Raw genomic sequence first — 21,794 nt, 5'->3', positions numbered from 1 at the left:
TATTATCACAGAGCATCAGATCAACACGTTCAATTTGGAAAGATCAGTTGAAGTTTCGACATGTTAAAGAAAAACATGAAAATAATTATATATTCAATAATAATTGTAATAATTATAAACTAAAGATTTGTAAATTAGGAATACTTGGCTAGTTTTTGTACTGTCAACGATACAAACAGGCCTACCGGGCGTTGCCCGATGAGATGCAAATCAAAATAGAAAAGTTTTAAAATGTGCGTAACTTCTTTATTTTAACCCCCCCTTCTCTCACTTTATCTCTCTCTCTCTCTCTCTCTCTCTCTCTCTCTCTCTCTCTCTCTCTCTCTCTCTCTCTGTGTGTATCTATCTATCTATCTATCTCTGTTTCGTCTTTACAGCCCTATATATCTATTTATAAGAGATAAAGAGAGTGGTAGACCCTCTCTCTTTCTCTCTCTCTCTCTCTCTTCGTACTTCGTCTTTCCTCCTCCCTTCTCTCTATCTGTCTCAGTCTCTCTATATCCTCTCTCTCTCTCTCTTTTGCTTTATCTCTCTCTATCTCTGTCTCTGTCTCTCTCTCTCTCTCTCTCTCTCTCTCTCTCTCTCTCTCTCTCTCTCTGTATATATATATATATATATATATATATAATCGGAATTTCAGACCCTGTATGTGCTCATCTCGGTGTTGTTTCCAGTCGTCCTGGACGTCTTCTTGCCACTGAACCTAACCAATGCACGGCATAATCAAGTTGACGCAGGTTCTCGTCAGATCACTGACATTAAGCAACGTTGAGCCTTTCTAGTACTAGATAGGTGATTTTGGAGAATTCTAGGCGCTGCATGTGCTTTCCGCTTATCTCTGCATTGTTTCCAGTCGCCCTGAACCTCCATATGCCACTGGTATTCAACAATGTCGACTCAGCAGAGGTGTTGCTGGAGATTGCGCAACTTTAGTCCAAACCGAAGGAATGAAGTAAGACATATTTGTAGCGTAATTCAAATCTTGTCGGTATCTGTATATTTGATGTTTCGCCAAGGCTATATTTTTTATCGTGACGCCATCACTAGATGGGTTTACTACAGCTTAAGAGAGTCAACAAAATCTAATGGGTGATAATGATAGAAGTGATGATGATGATGGAGGAGGAGGAGGAGGAGGAGGAGGAGGAGGACGTTAATCGACTCCGACCCAGATAGACAAACCGGTGTCTTGGTGCTAAGGAACCATTCAATAAATAAAGTAAAACCGGCCTAAAAACGAAATAAGTATTTGATATAATACTTTATTTTCTTCGCATCATTTCTGTCCTGATTTATTCACTTCCAGCATCTCCCCTCTCAGCCTAACACAGAAAATCGTGTTATTGCATTTTTTTTATTATTTATTTGTCTTTATTCTACTTTTTTTTGTTGTTGTTTTTTTTTGGCGTACTACTCTCTACCGTGATTCTTGACCGTAAATCAATAATGATTTACGACTGCATATCTACATACAATTCCAACATTCATCCGTCCGAATCCCGTTCTGGGATGTGATTTTGAATAATCTTTCCCTTGACGCAGAAAACGGGTAAACATATACGAAATCGCTTAAGATATTCGGCCCATTGATCGATCCAGACATTTAATTGGTTTTGCGCCAAGAAGCCTGGCTTCTAAGAAACCGGATCCTTCACCCGTTCACTGACGACGAAGTAATAACAAAAACAAACATGAATTATGCTCGCAAAAAAGATCCTACATTTCTACCAGTGTTAAATATTATTTGGCAGCTGGTACGAATTAATTCCTGTACACGCTCTATTTAGAATATTATAGTGCTCCATACATATGAATGTCTAAGCACTTAGAAAAATCGTGTCTCTCTTTAAATTTTAATTCGCTGGAAAAATAATGGAATCCTTCTACCGCTCCAGTAGGTGTATCAGAATTTTGGGAGAATTTTGGACACCCCCAACACGAAACTGTGAATAACATATAAAAAAACTCGTAATTTCTCATTTAAAAGTGGTTTGTTTATTTTCTTGATGGATTATACTTCCAAAATAAACTATTAAAGTTGTATAAAAAGTAATAGAAATATTATTTTTTATCTTTCAAAAACCAGTGTTTACAAAGTGCCAGCACGCTTTTAGGCAGCCATTTTTTTACGTTATGAAATCAATTGGTTTTTACGAGTTAAATATTTTTCAATTTTTTAACTTTAAAAATCTATCAAAATTTATCTATTCATTCAATTCTTACGATATTTTCAGGATCAATGGGAAATGTTATGCTCTTTCCAATAAACCGAATATAATATTTTAGACAAACGTTTTTTTTTAATTCCCACCCCCATTTTGAAATGTCTATTTAGATTTACATAATTAATTATTTTAGCAAAGTTTTATATATCACAAATTGAACATAAAAGGTCAATAAATAAAATATTCAAATTTCAAACAAAAAAAAGAATAGTTTTTTTTGCCAATTTACCTGTAAAGTTCAAAGTGTAAATCTTTTTTTTTTTTTTTCGAAAACCAGGTGGATTTTTTTGTTGTTTTTTTTTCAGTTGGAGTTTATTTACTGCTTATAATTTTCCATTCAATATTGGACGCTGAGGATATTTTATTCTATTTTAGTCATTGTTTTTTTTTTTTTTTTCGATGTTTAAAAAAACAATTCTCTCAGTAATTAAGACTGGCAATATATTAAAAAGAAAGTTCTGGTATTTCTCTAAGATAGTAAAAAAAAATCGAAAATAAGTTGCTCGGTCAATGTGTAAATGGTCAAAATCCATAAATGAAAAATATACACTTCGCAAGTATGGTAGCACAATAATGACTTCTACTGAAATATGGGAAAAGTACACAAGGGAGATTAGGCTTCATGGCGGGGGGCGCTGAAAACGGAAATAACCTTTAAAACTACGACAAACGAGTAGTTTCCAAGTTATGAAGAAATGTTAGTGGTCAAAAAGTGGGGGGTCATTTTTCTATAATAATTTAACGTAAAATGAGCATCCACTTTATGGCCACATGGGGGGGCAACGTACAATGAACACAATTTAACAGAAAATGCTTATTGCTTAACATACCATGGAACAAGTAGCTTCTATGAAGAAATGCACAGTTAATGTCGGCGCGTTAACAGTTAATTAAGCACCTAATTGAATATCCTTCTTAACCGGCATGCTTGCTTCGCTTCGACGCTTCATTGAAACGGGGGTTTGTCCCCCTTCCATACTTCCGTACATATCAAAGTGAGAATTCTTTTTACATACGGGTATTTTAATGGCTGATAAACAAACGTCGGAGACACGGTACTTGGTTGAAAAATCCTTTCATTTAAAAAATACATAGAAATATATAAATATAATTAAATTCTCATACCGGAACATCAGAAGCAATCAAATATTAATAATTTGAAACACGTAAGTGATTTTTTCACAGTTAGATATATATATTACATCCACACGAGTTACGTTTTTTGTTTTTCGTGAACTTTTTTTTTAATAAGACTGATGAAAAAAAAAATTGTATATTGTTTTCGGTGAAACCTTTTATGATATTAAATTTTGGTCTTTCCTCATTTTATTGAAATAAAAATTATGGTTAGAAGTGTGTATACATGAAGAGTCTATTTAATGAAAAGTTTTCAATGGCGACTTGTCCAAAAATTCTGATACACCTAGTAGATATCTCACTCCTGATGCAATTCTCTACCTATGTAAAAGTCAGGTATGACCAACGATGGAATACTGTTGCCACATCTGGGCAGAAACTGCTAAAAACAGTGAGCTTATAAATCAAAGAAATTCAAACTAGAAAATTGCGAAGTGTCGTCTACACTGCGTATTGAATTTTCAACCCCCAATGATTCTATGGAATACTGTTACCACATCCGGGCAGGAGCTGCTAAAAGCAGCTTATCCTGCCTTGACAGAGTTCAAAATAGACTTCGTAACTTAGTGGGGGTGCCCTTTTCTCTTTCCTGCAGCCTCTTTCCCACAGAAGAGACTTTCGAGCCTGTCTCTGCTTGATCGTTATTTTCATGGCAGGTGCTCGTCTGAGCTTCGATCTATGGTCTCCCCTTGCCAAACTTTCATGAAAAAACCCGTCTATCTAAAACCACTATCAATGATTTCCCACACTCCTTGTCTATGCCTAGACCTAAATGTAGATTCAACGAATAAAGCTTCTTTGTTAGAACTGCACGCCTGTGGAACTCTCTTCCGATTGCCTGCTTTCCAGCTGACTACAATCTGATTGTCTTCAAGTCCAACGTAAACAAGTTCTTGATGAACCACCCACCTAATAAATCTAATTTACAAAATTCCCACTACTTATGTTTACTATGATATAATCACATTGACTAATGTATACCCATTAACCCTTATCCTCGAATGGCCTCCGGGCCTTGACAAGTGATGATTCCTGTGTGAATATATATATATAAAGGCCTTAAGTCCTGAGAAGATTATTATGCACCTTACATCTAAAAGCCATAAGTACTTAATAGATTGTGGCTCCACATTTATATAAATTCCTTAATTAGCATATTATGTTGCTTTTTATATTCAAAGAATCTATGCATTTAGAAGGTTATACTTGGTATTACTTAATCACGTTTACTTGCCGGTTCCCATCAGAGCACCAAAGTGAAGCAACATAGAACCTGGTCAGAACTAAAATGATTGACCATTTGGGAATTTCAGATGCTGTATGCGCCCTCCGCTTATCTTGGTATTGTTTCCAGTCGTTCTGGACCTCTTCTTGCCACTGGACCTAAGGAATACCGATTCAGAGGAAGTGTGGTTGAGATTGCACAATCCTAGCCTCAAAATTATACGCACGGCTACCCTTACAGCGGGTATCCATTGTTTTATTGTTGCTTTTTTTAGACTGAAGGGAGGTATCGACCTGGTATCTGGTCCAGCATTAAACTTGATTGGTTGTGTCGGCTCCCCTCGAAGGAGGAAGTTTATAGTGAATATTAAATTTACAAATGGGCCTCCGTCGTATATTTTTCCAAATGAAAAAACGTTAGTTCTGGTTTTATTTTGGGGGGGGTTGTTTTTGTTGGGTTTTCTTTAATGAAAGTATCGCCGTCCTCCCACATACAGGACCTGGTATTGCAAAATAGTCAGACAAATGTTACTGCCCAAGCGCAATATCTTTTGTGATCAAACAAATGTGATCGTACCGTACTTAGAAGATCATTTTGTGGAAATCGCTCCAGACAAAGCGTAATGTCACTTGAGAGAGGCGCTAACAAGAACGACAGATGATTATCGCAAAGGCGGGAGATGCTTTTTGACCTTAGTTTTGAAAATACTGAACCTATAAACAGGAAGAAAACAGTCGACAGGAAGAAACTCACACACGCCTGTAGTTCTTGGGAATAAGCTACTGGAATTTGTAAGTGTATTACAATCCATCGTCCATCAAGTGCGGTCGTAGCCAAGATTGAACTCACTACACGAGTTTGTAGTGTAATTCAAATTTTGTCCGCAGCTGAATATTTGATGCTTCGCAAGGGCTATCAAGGGTATTTTTTATCGCGACGCCATAACTAGATGGAGTGCCATCTACCTTCGAGAGAAGGATAGGCCGCGCCAGTTTCTCAACCTGGTATTTTACCTCGCGATACATACAGCGCCTCACCTTCCCAAATTGTCACCCATCTGGTATTGGCCAGGCTCAATGTTGCTTAACTTCGGTGATCTGGTGAGAACAGGTGTGTCAACGTGATTGTGTCGTTTCTATCACAATGAGATATCAAAACAGCGGATTAATGGAGACCACTAGACCAACGAGTCAACCGAGCTGGAACAAAGGAAACAGGGAATAGATCAGACAATTTTAAAGGAGACATGCCATAACAACATCACGTTTGTAACAGAGTGGTTACAGAGAATAAGAAATGGGGGTGGATCAAATTGCAAATACGTTTCGGCACGTTATGCCTTACTAGAAAGAATTCTAACTGGAAAGATATCGGGGAAACGAATGCCAACAATAATCATCTGATTCATATGACATGAATGAAGGATGCTCAACAACAATGACAACAAAAAAGACAGTTGCGGTATCTAGGTCACAGACGATTGACGTCCTTCCTCAGTTTTCATCATAATCATTATCATCATATTTATACATCATCGTCATCATTATCGTCGAGATGATCATCATTATCGTCATCATCATCATCATCATTATGATCATGACCATCATCGTCATTATTATCGCTTAGTGGATTTTAATAGAATTCGATTTTTTTTTTTTTTACACAGTGATCACCACTTATCAAGGCCCGGAAGCCACTCAGGGATAAGGGTTATTGCAAATACATTACGTTAGTGTGGACATTTGATGAAGTGTTTACTTAAGGGGGCGGTTCATTAGGAATTTGTTAACGTTGGACTTGAAGACATCCAAGTTGTAGTCCGGTGGGAAGCAGGCAGACGGAACAGAGTTCCACACGAGTGCAGTTCTAAGAAAGAAGCTTTGTTCATGGAATTTTGGTTGATAAAGTATTTAGCGTTAAAATATAGAGTTTAATGAGTTCGAAAGAAAAATTTGGAGTGTGACTCAAACTTCCATACTTTCCCTATGTTATGCAGCAGATTTATCGCATTATAATTTCAGAATTAATTATATAAAGAACTTTGCACGTTTGTGCGTGTGTCAACCCAAAACGCAATAACTACACAAGAAACACGCACAAAGTTGATATATTCCTTTTTAACATTTCCTCTGACAAATTAGACAGAGATTAATTAGTCCCTTTTCACCAGCACTGGGAGGTGACGGTGGCTAAGTGTTTACCAACATGGACTGACAACCTGAGTGTTTCAAGTTAAGATCCAGTTCGCTCCACAGAAACACTTTCACTTAAGACGTTTGAAACCTTAAAGTAGTCCCGCTCGTAAGTACCCGATGCCTTACTAGAAAGAATTCTAACCATAAAGATATCGGGGAAACGAATGCTCATCATAATCACAACAGCACTGCATACATGGTCTGATATTAAATTTGCAGAAATAACTAATAATCTCAGGTGTGAAAATCTGTTTCGTAAACCGATTTTTATGAGGAGCAGAAAGAGCAACGGATCTAATTAGATGAAATCCAAGAAAGATTTGATGAAGAAAGAAATATCAAGAAGTTTTAGAGACGATTTCTTCTCAGTAACAGTCATCCATGAAAATCTCAGAAAGAAATAGACATAAATACGCTTGAAAGATACGAACTGAGCCTTAACAAGATTAAAAGAAATAAGTAATTTCAATATGTGACTTAAAGTCAACTTCTAGATTATCTGCACATTAAAACTGATGTGAACGGGTAGGCGATAAGGAATACCAGAATAGATTATAATAACCTATATATCCATATAATTATAAAACGCTGTGGACTGTGCGCCCCTGCTTGAGTCTTGTCTTCGACGATCGGGCAATTCTATATTTAAAAAAAAAAAAAAAAAAAAGATGACAGATGAATTTATATACTATCAAAGCCCCGACCTTAAATTTTCACCTTGATCTTGACCAATAGTGTGCACCCTCTCTAGGTCGAAAACCATAATCATGTCAGATTTGGTCGTGATCTTTGTATTGGTATGTGCTGTAGGAGAGTATATATGTACATACGCTATGGCTTTGACTTTTGATCTTAACCTTGAGAAATGGTGTGCACCATCCCTAGGTGGGAGATCATTATTATGCCATTTGGCCATGATCGGTCTAGTGATGACAGCTGTAGAAGAGTTGCACGCACACACACACAAACACACGAATGCTACTACTTATATATATATATATATATATATATATATATATATATATATATATATATATATAGGCCATGGTTAAATGTTCAAATCCGACTTGGGAATGGTGCTAGTCTAGCCCCACTGATGAGTTGTGATATAACGAAAGAGTACTGTACTATATATATATATATATATATATAATAAAATCATTTGTTTTTTACCGATAATAACAGCCTCAAAACGCTGTTATTTATATTTTTCTTTGCGTTAGCGGTTTTTTCGTTATTCATATATATATATAGATATTTATATATATTTATAGATATTTATAAATAAGTTGCTCCTTATTTTTATGGGATGTATTTTTATTTATTTTTCTATTATTAAATGTTACGTGTATAAAAGTTATACTTATGGACATGCATGTTTCTAGCTCTCAGCCGTCATCCGCATCGGTTTATATATATATATATATATATATATATATATATATATATATATATATATATATATATATATCAAGTTCCTAAACCTAAAAGTGTACCTTTCTATTCAAATGGAATTGAATTACTACATAGAATTTTATGTGTTCTTATCTATATGATCCTGATCCTGTCATGTTATTCATATGAAGGTTTAAACTATCTCGTGACATGATACCCACGTGGATATCGAGGGACCGTTATCTCTTCTCTTCAGTAGTCCGTCGCTGACGACGATGACGTTGCACCATGCCTAACAGTCCCAGATAGATTACGCCTGATGGACTCGCTGGTGACTGTGGAGTCCAATTCGTGAATTGCATACACGGCCGCAGGCAGCACAAGGGAAGATGCCGTCTGCCCGCTGCGCCGCGTGCCTTTGGTGTCTTCTTCGCTCTGCTCGGTCGTTATAGGTGGAGGTGAAAGTTTCCAAGCCCTCTTGGCAGATGTTTCGCCATTTTCTCCGATCAGCAGCAGCATGTTCGATGGCGTTGGATTCTATGCCACACTTTTTCAATGATGTTTTTAGTTGGTCCTTGAAACGTTTACGTGGACCCTCAGGGTTGCGTCTGCCCTATGCAAGTTCTCCGTAGAGGACCTTGCGTGGGAGCCTTTCTGCTGGCATCCGGATGGTGTGACCAAGCCACCTAAGTTGTCTATTAGTTAGAATTATTTCAAGTGGATCCATTTGAGTGCGCCTGCGTATTTCATTGTGTGGCACCCTGTGCCACCATTTTAAACCTAGTATACGCTGTAAGCAGTTGGTATGAAATGCTTCTAGCTTTTTCCGGTGGCGTCTATAAGGCACCCATGACTCGCTGCCATACAAGAGGATGGAGAGACAGATTGCTCTATGGACAGAAACCTTGGTGGTGGTGGTGAGGTTACGGTTCATAAAAACTCTGTGCGAGAGTCTACCAAAGGCTGCAGCAGCCAGACCAATACGCCGTTGGACCTCACTTGTTAGGTCACATGAGTCAGTGAGCACTGAGCCAAGATAAGTAAACTCTTGAGTGTTTTTCAGTGGCTGTTGGTTGATTGTGAACATTGGTGGTTCCTGTCGGTGTTCACATATGTTAAGTGCCTCTGTTTTGTTGATGTTGATGGCTAGACCAGCTCGGGAGTAAATGTTGGAGATAGTGTTGATGGTGCGCTGAAGACCCTCTTCAGATGAGCTCACCAGAGCTGTGTCGTCAGCGTATTGCAATTCATGGATTGCTTCTTCTGTCACACGTGATCTGGCATGGAGGCGACGCAGATTAAAGAGGTTGCCATCCAGCCGGTATGAGAGGCGGATCCCATCAGCAGGATGGATTTGCTGTTTGGCAACATTGGAAACCACAGCAAGAAAAAGATTAAACAAGATGGGCGCAATGACGCATCCCTGCTTCACACCCGATTTTACCAGGAAGGGCTCAGATTTTAGTCCTGAACTGGAGACGCGAGCTATAGATCCATTATGGAAAGCCTTCAGGACACCCAGGAATATTGGTGGGCAGCCAAATTTGACGAGTACCTCCCAGAGCAAAGGACGGTTCACAGTGTCAAAGGCCTTGGCGAGATCTACAAAAACCATATATAGATTTTGGTGTTGCTCGACGCTTTTCTCCTGGAGCTGTCTTGCAACAAAAACCATGTCAATCGTGCTGCGCTCCTGTCTGAAGCCACACTACGATTCAGGTAAGACTTGATTGACAATGTGTTGGATGATACGAGACATACGTTATCTATCTGAACATGACATGCTATCCATGCGAATCTTGGAAGCATCCTTACTCCTCGTAAAATGATAGATACCCACGTGGAGGTCACAACACAATTCGAAACATGTGTTAACAAACCCCGAGCCCTGGAATAATTGAAGGAAAACATCAGGAACGAAATAAGGGAGGTAAATTGCAATCCAGAGATTCTGCAATCTGTCATTACTAGATATATATACTAGATAGCATATTCTTTTCATTGTTTTGACTCTTGAGTGTGTCTCCGTTGATATTTTATATGCTCTTATATAGAGTGATGTGGTTTTCGGTTGATTAACTGTATCTGTGTCGGATATATATTCGAGCGTCAAAACCATGAAAAAAAATGTGCTATTGTCATAGCCCTAGTCACGAGTAATGTTTTGGAAAGAACACAAATATGCAAAGCTGAAAACTGCCAACGTTTAAAAGACTTGGTATATTAGAAATAAAGATTGTTAGACTTTTGCATTTTCGATTTTTACATTTCGCAATCTGTTAGTCAGATTGTGTTAAAACAACAGAAAGATATCATCAAAAATAAAGAATCTATTCAAGTTTAAAAGCTGTTAGTGACTTTTCGGACACGCTGTATATGGCGACAACTTACCGCAAAGATTATTACCCATCAATCACAACTAATAACTTTATGTATTTGGAAAATCATATCTGCTTTTAAGAAAAACAAAAAAAAACATATTACTGAATTGACCATTAGACAAAATCTGCACATGCCTTGGGCATCAAAGGAGGAATGAGGTCGCCACTGTGATTTCATAGCTTCCGACTAACGAATTCGGACAAAAAGTCTGGATAGAATAACTTTTTTTCATTGTTTTTTGTTTGTTTGTTTGTTTGTTTGTTTGTTGTTGTTGTTGTTGTTGTTGTAGTAGTAGTAGTAGTATTAGTAGTATGGATGAAGCTCCTTACCGTATACCAGACGTTCATTTGCTATTATAAACTATAACTGAGAAATCTTCTTTTTTTTTTTTAAAGATTTTAATCGAACTTTTTAAAAAATTTTTGAACATTTTTTAAAATTTTGCTCATCAAGTACAATCACCGAGTACATATTTAATACGTCTACTACATGCATTCGGTATATACGGGGTGGGCCAAAATTAGGGTCCTATTTTTTAAAATTCATAAATTCATGTAAGTTTTAAGAAGTGTTTCTCGGCCAAAATTTGTTTTGTTTATTTCAAAAAAAATCTCGGAAGGGTCAGTCTACACACACATAAAGTTTGGTGAGTTTAACTTTTATTTTGTGGAAGTTATTCAAATTTAAAGATAGGACCCTTATTTTGGCCCACCCTGTACAATAATTACTGAATTCCTTTGATTTTAATTTCTTTTCATGATGACCATAAGACCATGGTATCCAGTTCTCTTCTTACTCCCTTATTCCGGCATCATTGAGAACACTAATTTCAAATAGGGTTGCTACTTTCTCATCTTATTCCATATCACTATGTCTATTTTTTTTATTAATTTTATTGTGCTTTTTTTTCTTACCAAAGCAGGAAACCCATGACTCGCAAAAACTTGAGATTCTAACCGTTCCTTTGTGTGCAATTGTTTGTATTTCTCTCGCACTTAGTTCTCCGCGTATATTTGCCAGGTAGTTTTATATATCTATATAGGTACCATGTCATGTTCGAGTATATAGGGGCGTTCGAACACCCATGTGAGTATTCTACCATATTGAGATAGATGGGGCACTTATATATGGGTATCATATCACCTCTGAGTATATAGGGATGTTTGAACATCTATATATACGGCATAATCACTTTGACACACTGGTTTCCGTCAGATCGCTGAAGGTAAGTAGCGATGGACCTGACCAGTTCCATATGGGTGATCATTTAGGACTTCCAGGTGCTGTATGTGCTCTCCGCTTATCTCAGCATTGTTTCCACTCGTTCTGTACTTCTCCTTGCCACTAGACACAGGAAGTGTCAATTCAAGAAAGGTGTTGTTGGGATTGCGTAACCCTTGCCACACAATTACAGGCGAAGCTTCCCCTGCAGGGAGTATCCTTTGTCTTTTGAGACTGAACGGAGGCATCGATAAACTGAACATCTATGCTGGTGTCCTATCACGCTTAAACAACTATACGTATCAGGTTACCTTCGGATATATATATGACCGCGAAAGAAGAAGAAGAAGAAGAAGAAGAAGAAGAAGATAGTTTTATCACATGAAAAAAATGGTAAATTGAAGTTGGTTGTGGACGGGAACAATAACGAGAAAAAAGTGAGAAAGTATAAAATTTACTTTTGACAAACTAAGAATAATTGTGGGAGAAGAAGAGAAAATATCCTTCTTTTATGGAGCAGTTGTCCAGGTAAGCTTAAGTTGGTTTGCGAAGGGAAAATAACGTCAAAAATATGAGAGAGTATAAAACCTGATCAAAAACTTCTGATAAACAGAAATATTGTGCGAGAAGGAGGAGGAAAAGGGAAGGGGGAGGAGAAGATGAACAATAACAAAGTAGCAACAAAACAACAAATATTAACTACAACAACAGCAACAACAAAAAGTATCTAGAGAGATTTGGATACACAAATTTATGTATATTTTTTTGCTTTTTCAAAGCGACATTATTACAAAAAAAAAATGCTCCAATAGTATTTATTAAGCGTTTTTGTTTCCCCACAGCCACAGGTTTTGTTTTCTGTGTTTGCCTATAGGGACACACATTTCCCGTTTCTAGGTTTTACCAATACTTGGAATGGCGGCAGACCGATATACGAGTACAAGGAGTGAAAGTAATTCCATGCATTTGGAATCTCTGCGGATTCAGCACATCTGCTTTTGTGCGATGCTCAGCCGTGCCCGAAGACAAGAAATTTTAGTGCTTTATTGTTTATCAACTTTCCATGCCTCCTATCAAAGGAAACGCTATCCACCGGCTAGATACCGACATTTCATACCCGTGCATATGCAATCATGTATATCATTAACGCATCCTCGGAACGTACAAGGTCGTTCCAAAAATAAAGTTTCCTAATTTTTTACTCAAAATGTTGAAGAGCTACAAAGACAGGGGTTGAAGCATGAAAACGAGCGATCTTTCGTGCTCCGGAATTTATTTTTCTACATAGTAAACACAATTTTCTATGCACTTTTACTAGGGATTCAATGACGCATCTCTGCTTCTGACGCACGTATTTGAGAGAAATTGTTTCTTAGAGTCGTACACCGTCAATATCTGTAACAGATAGATTAAATTTCTAAGTCATGAATGTATAAATTCAGTCACCACAATGCAATTTGAAATCCTCTTAGATCCATTCGGGTGGAAAAAATAGGAGGAATTACTGTTGGAAACGCTATCGTGCATCCACAAATATACGACACGTTTCCGTGTAATATAAGGTTCGGTTGCATAAATTGATATCAAAGCGTTGCCTGCAGTTAATGTATATTTTGTGAGCGACGTTGGTCAAACTCAGTATCTAATGGTGCAGTTCCTAGAAAAAGTGAACAAACTTTAATCTTTTCAATGCGATACTATGATTCGTGGAATTGTTACTTCTCAGCCGGTCGTTGCATTCACGCTGACACAGCGGTTCGCGTTATATCACTAAAGTTAACTTTTTCATACATACTGTTAGTCCAATCCAACAAATATATAAGCTTTCATAAATTATCATGATTTTAATTTGACCACAATGTATATATGTTTTTGTGAGTGTCAGGGAGATCGAAGAATGTTTTGCCTCCACTATTAGTCGTTAAGGGCGCTGTTCGAAAATCATCTCAGGTTGACGGTAAGTGGTTCAAAAACAAATTAGATGAGTTTCGGAATTGTATTTTATTTTTAGATGAAGGATTTGTATTTTTGTTGGGCGACAATGACTTCCTAAGTTGACCTAGTAAAGAATTTAATGCAATATCGGAACCATTAAATATAAATTATAGGTTAGATTAAAACTAAAAAATTGTTTAAATGGCCGAGACATTTCCAACTTCATATTCGGCGAACACGCAACTTTCCGGATAATTAAATAACAAAAGAGATAGTTCTACGTGCAGTACCAGCAAGCCCGACCTCGATAACACAACACGAGGATGTTTGTTTTTTTTTTTGTTTTATTACTTGCGAAGGAAAAAAGACAAACTAAGAACTTTTCTCGGACGAAGGATTTTAAATCCGAAATTAATTAGAAAGAAAGAAGAGTTATTTTTAATTTGCATCTAAAAGCATGTTTTTTTAACGGTTTGTCTGTTTATTTTATATTTTTCATTTTTCAAAATGCTTCTTTTGACCGACACATTTTCAATTTCATATATATATATATATATATATATATATATATATTCGTTGACTGTCATGGCTCCTGTGGGCTGCGACGTTGTTTGGCTGTGGAATTTATTATATATATATATATATATATATATATATATATATATATATATATATATATATGTGTGTGTGTGTGTGTGTGCTTGCATAGTAAAAAGAAGTAATCTAGATTAATGTTACGAGACTACGCATCTAAAATAATGATAGGTTTAAGCATGATACTAAGAATACAATTAAAAATTACTTAAGGATCTACTCTGCCATGGATGATGGACTAGAGATAGCAATTAAATATATGGTTCTGTTTGAAATTCCGTACAGATTCCCGAGTTGGACTATATACATCTGAAGAAGGTCAGAAGTTCTCTCGGCGGAAACGCTGTGTGAATAACACCCAAGATGAGAACAGTTGTCCGTAGTTAGATTAGGTGCGTAGAATTTCTGCGAAAAATCCTGCAAGAAAGTGTTAAACTGCGCTAAGCCGGGTCAGGATCAGATAGGTGGCTATTTAGGAATACCGGGCGCTCTATGTAAAAAAAAAAAAAAAAAAAAGACAACACTTATGCAAACAAAATATGGGAAAGCTAACGTCAACATTTGCTTCCTGGCTGAAAAAAAAATGGGCAAAATGACGATATTTCCTTTCTGGCCATTTGGCTACACTAAGAATACAATTATGAATTATTTAAGATTTCTACCCGATCGTGGCTTACAGGACGAGAGCAGATTACTCCCGTTGATATAATAAAAAACGGGGTCTCATTCAAGTCCGACAATATACACCTGTAAAAAGTTGAGAGCTACATCGACCGAAAGTCGTGAGAATAACAGTCAAGATGAGAACAGTAGTCTGAATAGCGCAAATAATATAAATGGTGAATATTCCTAAATGATGTTCATTAACGACTAGCAGGGATACCAGATGTTACTCGGGATCGAATGATGATCAACGAATATTTCACACTCCTATATTTTTATTGTCATCGAAATCCATGAAATCGCCCGGGAAGAAGCTTCACATGTCTCCATGCAGTAACTTAATCCAAAATATGTTTGGTTTTTTTTTTTTTACATTGCACTCTAGAGAACCTACTGTTCTTTTTTATAAAGTTATTTTATATAAACTTCTTTCCAGTTAATAAAAAAACAGTAAGAAATTTATGACTTACAGACCACGCCATGCAAAAAAGTAAAAAAGAAAGAAAACACGTAAATTTTCAAGTCTTATAAAATTCTTTGCAGTTAATGAAAAAAAAAATTACGTGCGGAGTTGAACCTACACACCACGTCATGCAAAAAAAAAAAAAAAAAAAAAAAAAAAAAAAACACTATCAACTTACTAACAGTAGAATTTTCACGGCCCGTTGTTCTACCATTATCGCTAAAAATGACACTCAAGATAAGAAACGTAGTTTGAAGAATCCAAATAATACAAAGTACGACAATTGTTCAAATATTCGTTTGTTACTTTTTATAAAAACGAGGAAGTAGAAGATTCTGTAACTGTAAGGAAAGATGAAAAGAGATAGAAGGAAAATAGGAGCAGAAAAGAAAAAGATCTCACGTTTTTGAAGAATTTCTCTTAAAACACGAGTTCGTATTATTAACGATTTAAAAACAAAGAAAGGTGTCTCTTCGTTGAAATCTTTAAATATGCAGCGTCATCTCATCAAGAGTTTTTTTCGTATTATTTTAAGGCATTTTTACTATTTTCTAATGTTTGATTTATGACAGAGTGTTAGCATAGATATGAAATTATGAAATTGTTGCAACTAGTTTTTCATTATTTAAATTTTAATTCTTATTTTGGTATTCGTACAGAATAGTGCACCACAAATCTAACGGAGATTCCCGAGTTTGGGCGAGAATTTCCGAATTTGGCTAAGATAGGTTGATAATAATTTGGTCTGTTCTTTTTATATTTTGCAACATTTCTTCCTGCTACTTTTTTTGCATTGTTTGTTCTCTGTTATTTCGTAAATGCCTTTCAGTTTATCGGCCATCGCCCTCTATTTGACATACGGCATCATCATGTTGATACAACGGTTATCGTTATATTACCGAAGGTAAGCAACGTTTAGTCTGGTCAGTACCAAATAGGTGACTATTTAAGAATACTAGGCGCTGTATGTATGAGTATGTCGATCCCTCCTTTAAGAGCTACAAAAAACTGACGTCATAATCTTCCTTGACGGGAATATACATACGACTGGGGATGTCATGTAACATAACACGGATGTAAATGAATGCGAAATGACGTCACCGAAAGAGAACTATGAAAAATGGAAAACGAGATAACGTTCGCGATCACGTGCTGGTCTGTGGACAACGTTACAGTTAGTGCCGGTTCGGTCGGTTGGTATCCTCTATTTGAAGTTTTATTTACCCGCAAAAAATACTTATTTAAAAAAAATAATGATAATAATAAAACTCCTCCTCTTAATGTACGGGACATGACAACCCCTTTTGTTCCTCGCGTCCACGGAAAAGAACTAAAAGAAAGTGTGCTGCTCATTCGCACGTTCCCTACTTGAATTAATTTCAACGGGCAATGTCTTCTTTCGCAGAAAAGAATGAAACGAAAATGAATAAAAAACTAAGAAGGGACAAGGCCGATAGCCATTAGTCGCGTGCTCTCATGTAATGAATGAATGTGTGAATGTAGGATTGTCATGAAATTCTTAAAGATAAACTAAAATGACCGAAAAATGGGCTGAAATGAATTAAATAAATAAAAAGTAAATGACTTAGAATGACTTTAATGAACTTAAGGATGAATTGAGTGACCTTAAGAATGACTTGAATGCTTAAAAAATAACTTCAAAAACAAATTGAATGATCTGAAGAATGACTTGAATGGCTTTGAGACTGACTGATTGTACAGTGGGTGATCATTTTACATTAAATTAATACAGAAAAGTGATCCCTCACTTTATATCACAAAATTACAAACATAAGTACAGCATGTAGTAAGAAAAATACTACACTTTGATCTTGGCCAAAAGGCCAAGAAAAGCTGTATTTATTTGCTCCCCCACCGAGCAAATTAGGCACAAGGCCGATTTTTAATGTGAGGAGTGAAGGGGAAATGGGGACCAACTCCCCGGGGAGTAGGGGAGCTGGATAGTGACAATTGGTATGAAGGGTTGCCCCTACATTGACCAAGGTCTTATATGTGGGGTCGCCCCACATATGGTCTTCGCTTGCAGTATCTGCAGGAACAAATACTACACTTTGAGATATTAAATCTTTTATTCATGTTAAAAATACAGTAAAAATGAACGATGAACAAAAAAACTTAGGTACATGGCCAACTCAAAAGGGGGGATTTTGGGGGTCGTTGGTCATCCTTGTCACTCCAGAACTAAACAAAATCAAAAGTTTCTCCCAGCTAGCATCTTCTTTCACCATAATACCGCATACACCCTTTCATATTGGGGGACGTCCTACTTAACTCTCAGTTTTTACACTTTGACCTTGGCTAAAAGGCAAAGAAAAGCTTAAAAAGCTAAGAACAGCATCTATTAAAAACAGACCTTTGATCCTTACCAAAAAGGCCAAGCACAAAAATGTTACCGACAGACCGACCGACTGATGGAGTGACTTATAGAGTCGCTTGCACATGACTAAAAACCATTAACCTAAATAAAAAAAAAAACTTAAAACTCAGCTCTCTTCTGGACAATGAAATAAAAATAGACAATTTTTTTTTTTTTTTTAATAAAATCTTTGCAATTTTTTCTGCTCGCCGAGCTTTCATGTATCTCTATGATGGCTTGGAAATCTCCGTAAGTATCGAAATCCTTTATTTTACACAAGTATTTTTATTGCAAAATTATTATAAGTACGTATGCGTTTGAGTTAAACAGATACATTGAAATGGAGTCAGATTTCTTTACATTAAATACTTTTTAATGTTTCCTTATGTTTGTATACATTGTCGCATTTTTGTTCTAATGACAAATGGCTCAATTGTAATGGATCGGAGAAAAACATTAACGAAAGAGAGACAAATGAGTCGCTGTAAAAAATTTTAAGACAAAAGGAAAAAAGAAGACTTCCGGCTGAGAACATAATATTTAGGTATCGGTCGGTGAAGAAGAGATCTTTCTAGACTGATGTATTTTTGTTTTATTTATGTCCTCATCCAGAGTTCTCTTTTTTTTACTTCCTATAATCACCACTGACTAAGGTTCGGAAGCCACTCAAGGATAAGGGTTAATGCGTACTGTATTGGAAATTTCATAATTTATCTTAGAGGACGACTCTTCAAGAACCTGTTCACGTTAGGCTTTAAAACGACTATGTTATAACAAAAAAAAAGAGAGAAAAACATGCGGCCGAAGCCGAGATTGAACTCATTACACGAGTTTGTAGAGTAATTCAAATTTTGTCCCTAGCTGAATATTTGATGCTTCGCCAAGGCAATCAAGGGTATTTTTTTTATCGTGACTCCCTCACTAGATGGGTTGTCTACGATGGCTTAAGAGAGACCCATCTACCTTCAAGAAAAGGATAGATCGCGCCAATTTCTCAACCTGATATTTTACCTCGCCATGTCATAGTCAGCCCGTGGTATTGCATTCTACGGACGAGCAGCTCTAGGAAAAAATAAACTCTATCATGGAAATTTCGCTTAGGTTAAGGCACAGATAAAAAGGGGAAATGCTTATTGTTATAGCTAGCCGGGTGTTTATCCCGAAAGACTTGCCGGGTTTTCCTCGTGAAGTTTTAATTGTCCCGCCGGATGGAAATGCAATCAAACGTAAATATTTTAACCATATCTTAAGGGGGTACTCAGCTTTGTCTATTCTACGATTTTTTAACCTTTCGGTACTTTGTTTAATATCGAAAATTATAAAGGTTTTATAAGCACGTAATATAAATTAAATAAAAAAAAAGCATTCCAAACCTTGCAATTCCTTAATTCCATAATAGATTGTCTTAATAACTCTATGTTATGTTTCAATTTCTGTTTGAGCAGCATAATATGTAATCTCTGTTCATATAAATTTATGTATTTTAAAATGTTTATATTTGTGTATGTGTAGGATTCTAAATTAATTAATTAATCGTTATGAATTTTAGAATACAACTGCTTGGCGTAATGGTGGGCAAAGTGGCATTATTAGTTTTTTTATATTTTTTAATGCAAAGTTAGCATAGCAGGATCGACCATTCAAATATCTCCGATTTTTGTTATAATTTAACAATTGGTATTTTACTTTAATTACTAAATATTTATCAAATTTCAGTTTCTTTGGAGTATTTTGCTGTTGGTTTATTAAGCATAATGTAGGTACAACTTCGCATTTGAAAATTCAAATATTTCAGATTTGCATTAAATTTGATTCATAATCAATAGACACCTCATTTATGGAAGTTGCTTCCAATAAGGTATAAAATCATTTGATGTGAAGAGCTAAAAATACTACTTTACGTTCAAAAAGCTGCCAATAATAAATACTACGATCAATAAAATAGCAATTCTTCTCCCTGTGTCTAATCTGTGTGTTTAAATGTATGTATGTATGCCTAATATTTTCGACAGAGGCGACGGATTTTCAGCTCAACCTTTTGGACGACAAATATCGAAGAATTGGCTAAAAACATTAATTCCTTCACCCTGAACTGGACACTTTTCTACAGGAAGGGGTGCCTTTTTTTCGCCGATATTTTCGAAAGTCATCCCCGCTTTTCGATTGACTAGCCTTAATTGAAACATTCGTCACTTCCGCTTTGGCGATGGGCGCACCAGCAAAGACGTCACTTTTTTTTTTTTTTAATTTCACGTTCTTTTCCGTTTTCGCGGTACGGGTTCGAGCCTGCTTGCCTATTACTACTTTTTTTTTTTTTTTTTTTTTTTTTTTTTTATTATTATTATTATTATTATTATTATTATTATTATTATTATTATTATTATTATTATTATTATTATTATTATTATTATTATTATTATTATTATTATTATTCTTCTTCTTCTTCTTCTTCTTCTTCTTCTTCTTCTTCTTCTTCTTCTTCTTCTTCTTCTTCTTCTTCTTCTTCTTCTTCTTCTTCTTCTTCTTCTTCTTCTTCTTCTTCTTCTTCTTCTTCTTCTTCTTCTTCTTCTTCTTCTTCTTCTTCTTCTTCTTCTTCTTCTTCTTCTTCTTCTTCTTCTTCTTCTTCTTCTTCTTCTTCTTCTTCTTCTTCTTCTTCAATACACACCTGAAAAGATCTGGGTTTGCCGATTTCATAATTTGCTGTAATAATCTTTAGATGCAGGTGTTTAAAGATAGTTAGTATGGTAAATTTTAATCTAATGTGAAAAACTAGATAGTGGAATTTTCCAATTATAATTCGAGCAAGGCTATTTGTACCGGGAGTAACATTTCACGCACAGGAAAACGCCATTCTTACGTGACAAATAAATAAATAATACTATATTTTAAGAGAGAAAAAGAGAGCGCGAGCGCAATAGGTTTGCTGACTTGGGGCTTGGTGTTTTACACTTAAACATACTATGATAGATGTCCGTCTGTCTGTCTGTATATTTTCAAACTCTATCTCTACCGAAACTAAAAGTTGCATAGCGGTTCTAGGGGCCTCAAATGATTGGAGTTTTATGAACCGTCCTTTTATGGGTCTTTAGCCGGTTAAAATAGTTTTTAAGGGGTCAAAAACGGGTCAAAATTGAAAAAATCGTTATACATTTTGTACATTCATCTTATGTTTAATTAGTTGGTACGGTAGTAAGGTCACCATCATTGAATGCTACAGTTTTGCTTTCGGTTTCGATTCTAGCTGATGGCACCCTAATAATTTTTTTTTTTACTTTTGAAATCACGACTCTATAATAATATATACGAGATCTGGATAAATTAAAATATCATATTTAAGCGGATTTTACGACCTGGCAAAGGCGGGTGCCCCCCTCGCTAGTGATTTAATAAGTGCGAAGACATTTCCAGCTATACCGTGGCTGGTATGTTATGAATCTCTCATTATTAAAAATATGGTTAGCATACTTACGAGCAATCTGACCGACTCTACTAAAAGTCGTATATATAAACTTAAGATGACGTGCTGCGAATCTTGCTCACATCGAAATACATTAGAACTAGGAATTTTGCCAAAAAATGTCAAATTAAATTTTTTAAAAACACATTAAAAGTTTCCCGAGTGTCTTTTTGTGGAGTGGAGTTCTACACTGAAATGTTGAACTGTTATCAAGGAATTAATCTGACATTTATTCTCGCCAGGGAAATCAAACTAAGTGCAACAAGTAAAATTGTTCATGATTTGCCATGATAAATTTTAATTTTCATAAAACTGATATTTTATTTGTAATTGACGCTGATCGATATTCTTAATTAAGTCCCAATAAAAAAAAATTGAAATAAAAACGATCTTTTTACCTTCAAATTAAAAATATCGAATTTAAAATTAAAAATAGATCAATGTCAAATTAAATGAAGTTGAATTACAAATTGCCAAAAGCTAAATTTCAAAGTAAAATAACAACTTTTTTTTTTAATTAAAAAC

General features: G+C 35.8%; 2 protein-coding genes across 3 annotated transcripts in view; one reads left to right on the top strand and one right to left on the bottom strand.

Annotated features, from left to right (window-relative positions):
* Positions 1-21,794, bottom strand: part of LOC145291034 (uncharacterized) — a 199,304-nt gene that overhangs the window by 173,036 nt on the left and 4,474 nt on the right. The gene's annotated exons all lie outside the window — the stretch shown is intronic.
* LOC145291252 (uncharacterized) overlaps positions 18,010-21,794 on the top strand; it is a 207,057-nt gene continuing 203,272 nt past the window's right edge. The window contains exon 1 of one of the 2 annotated variants that reach the window (XM_080136860.1): positions 18,010-18,061. The gene's annotated coding sequence lies outside the window, so the exon portion shown is untranslated. The remainder of the gene's footprint in view (positions 18,062-21,794) is intronic. The other variant, XM_080136862.1, reaches the window with a different exon arrangement.

The sequence above is a fragment of the Euprymna scolopes genome, chromosome 12 (assembly GCF_053919585.1).
Source record: "Euprymna scolopes isolate OS-2025 chromosome 12, ASM5391958v1, whole genome shotgun sequence".
NCBI classification, from domain to species: Eukaryota; Metazoa; Mollusca; class Cephalopoda; order Sepiida; family Sepiolidae; genus Euprymna; species Euprymna scolopes.
This window is presented reverse-complemented; position numbering and strand designations above follow the sequence as displayed.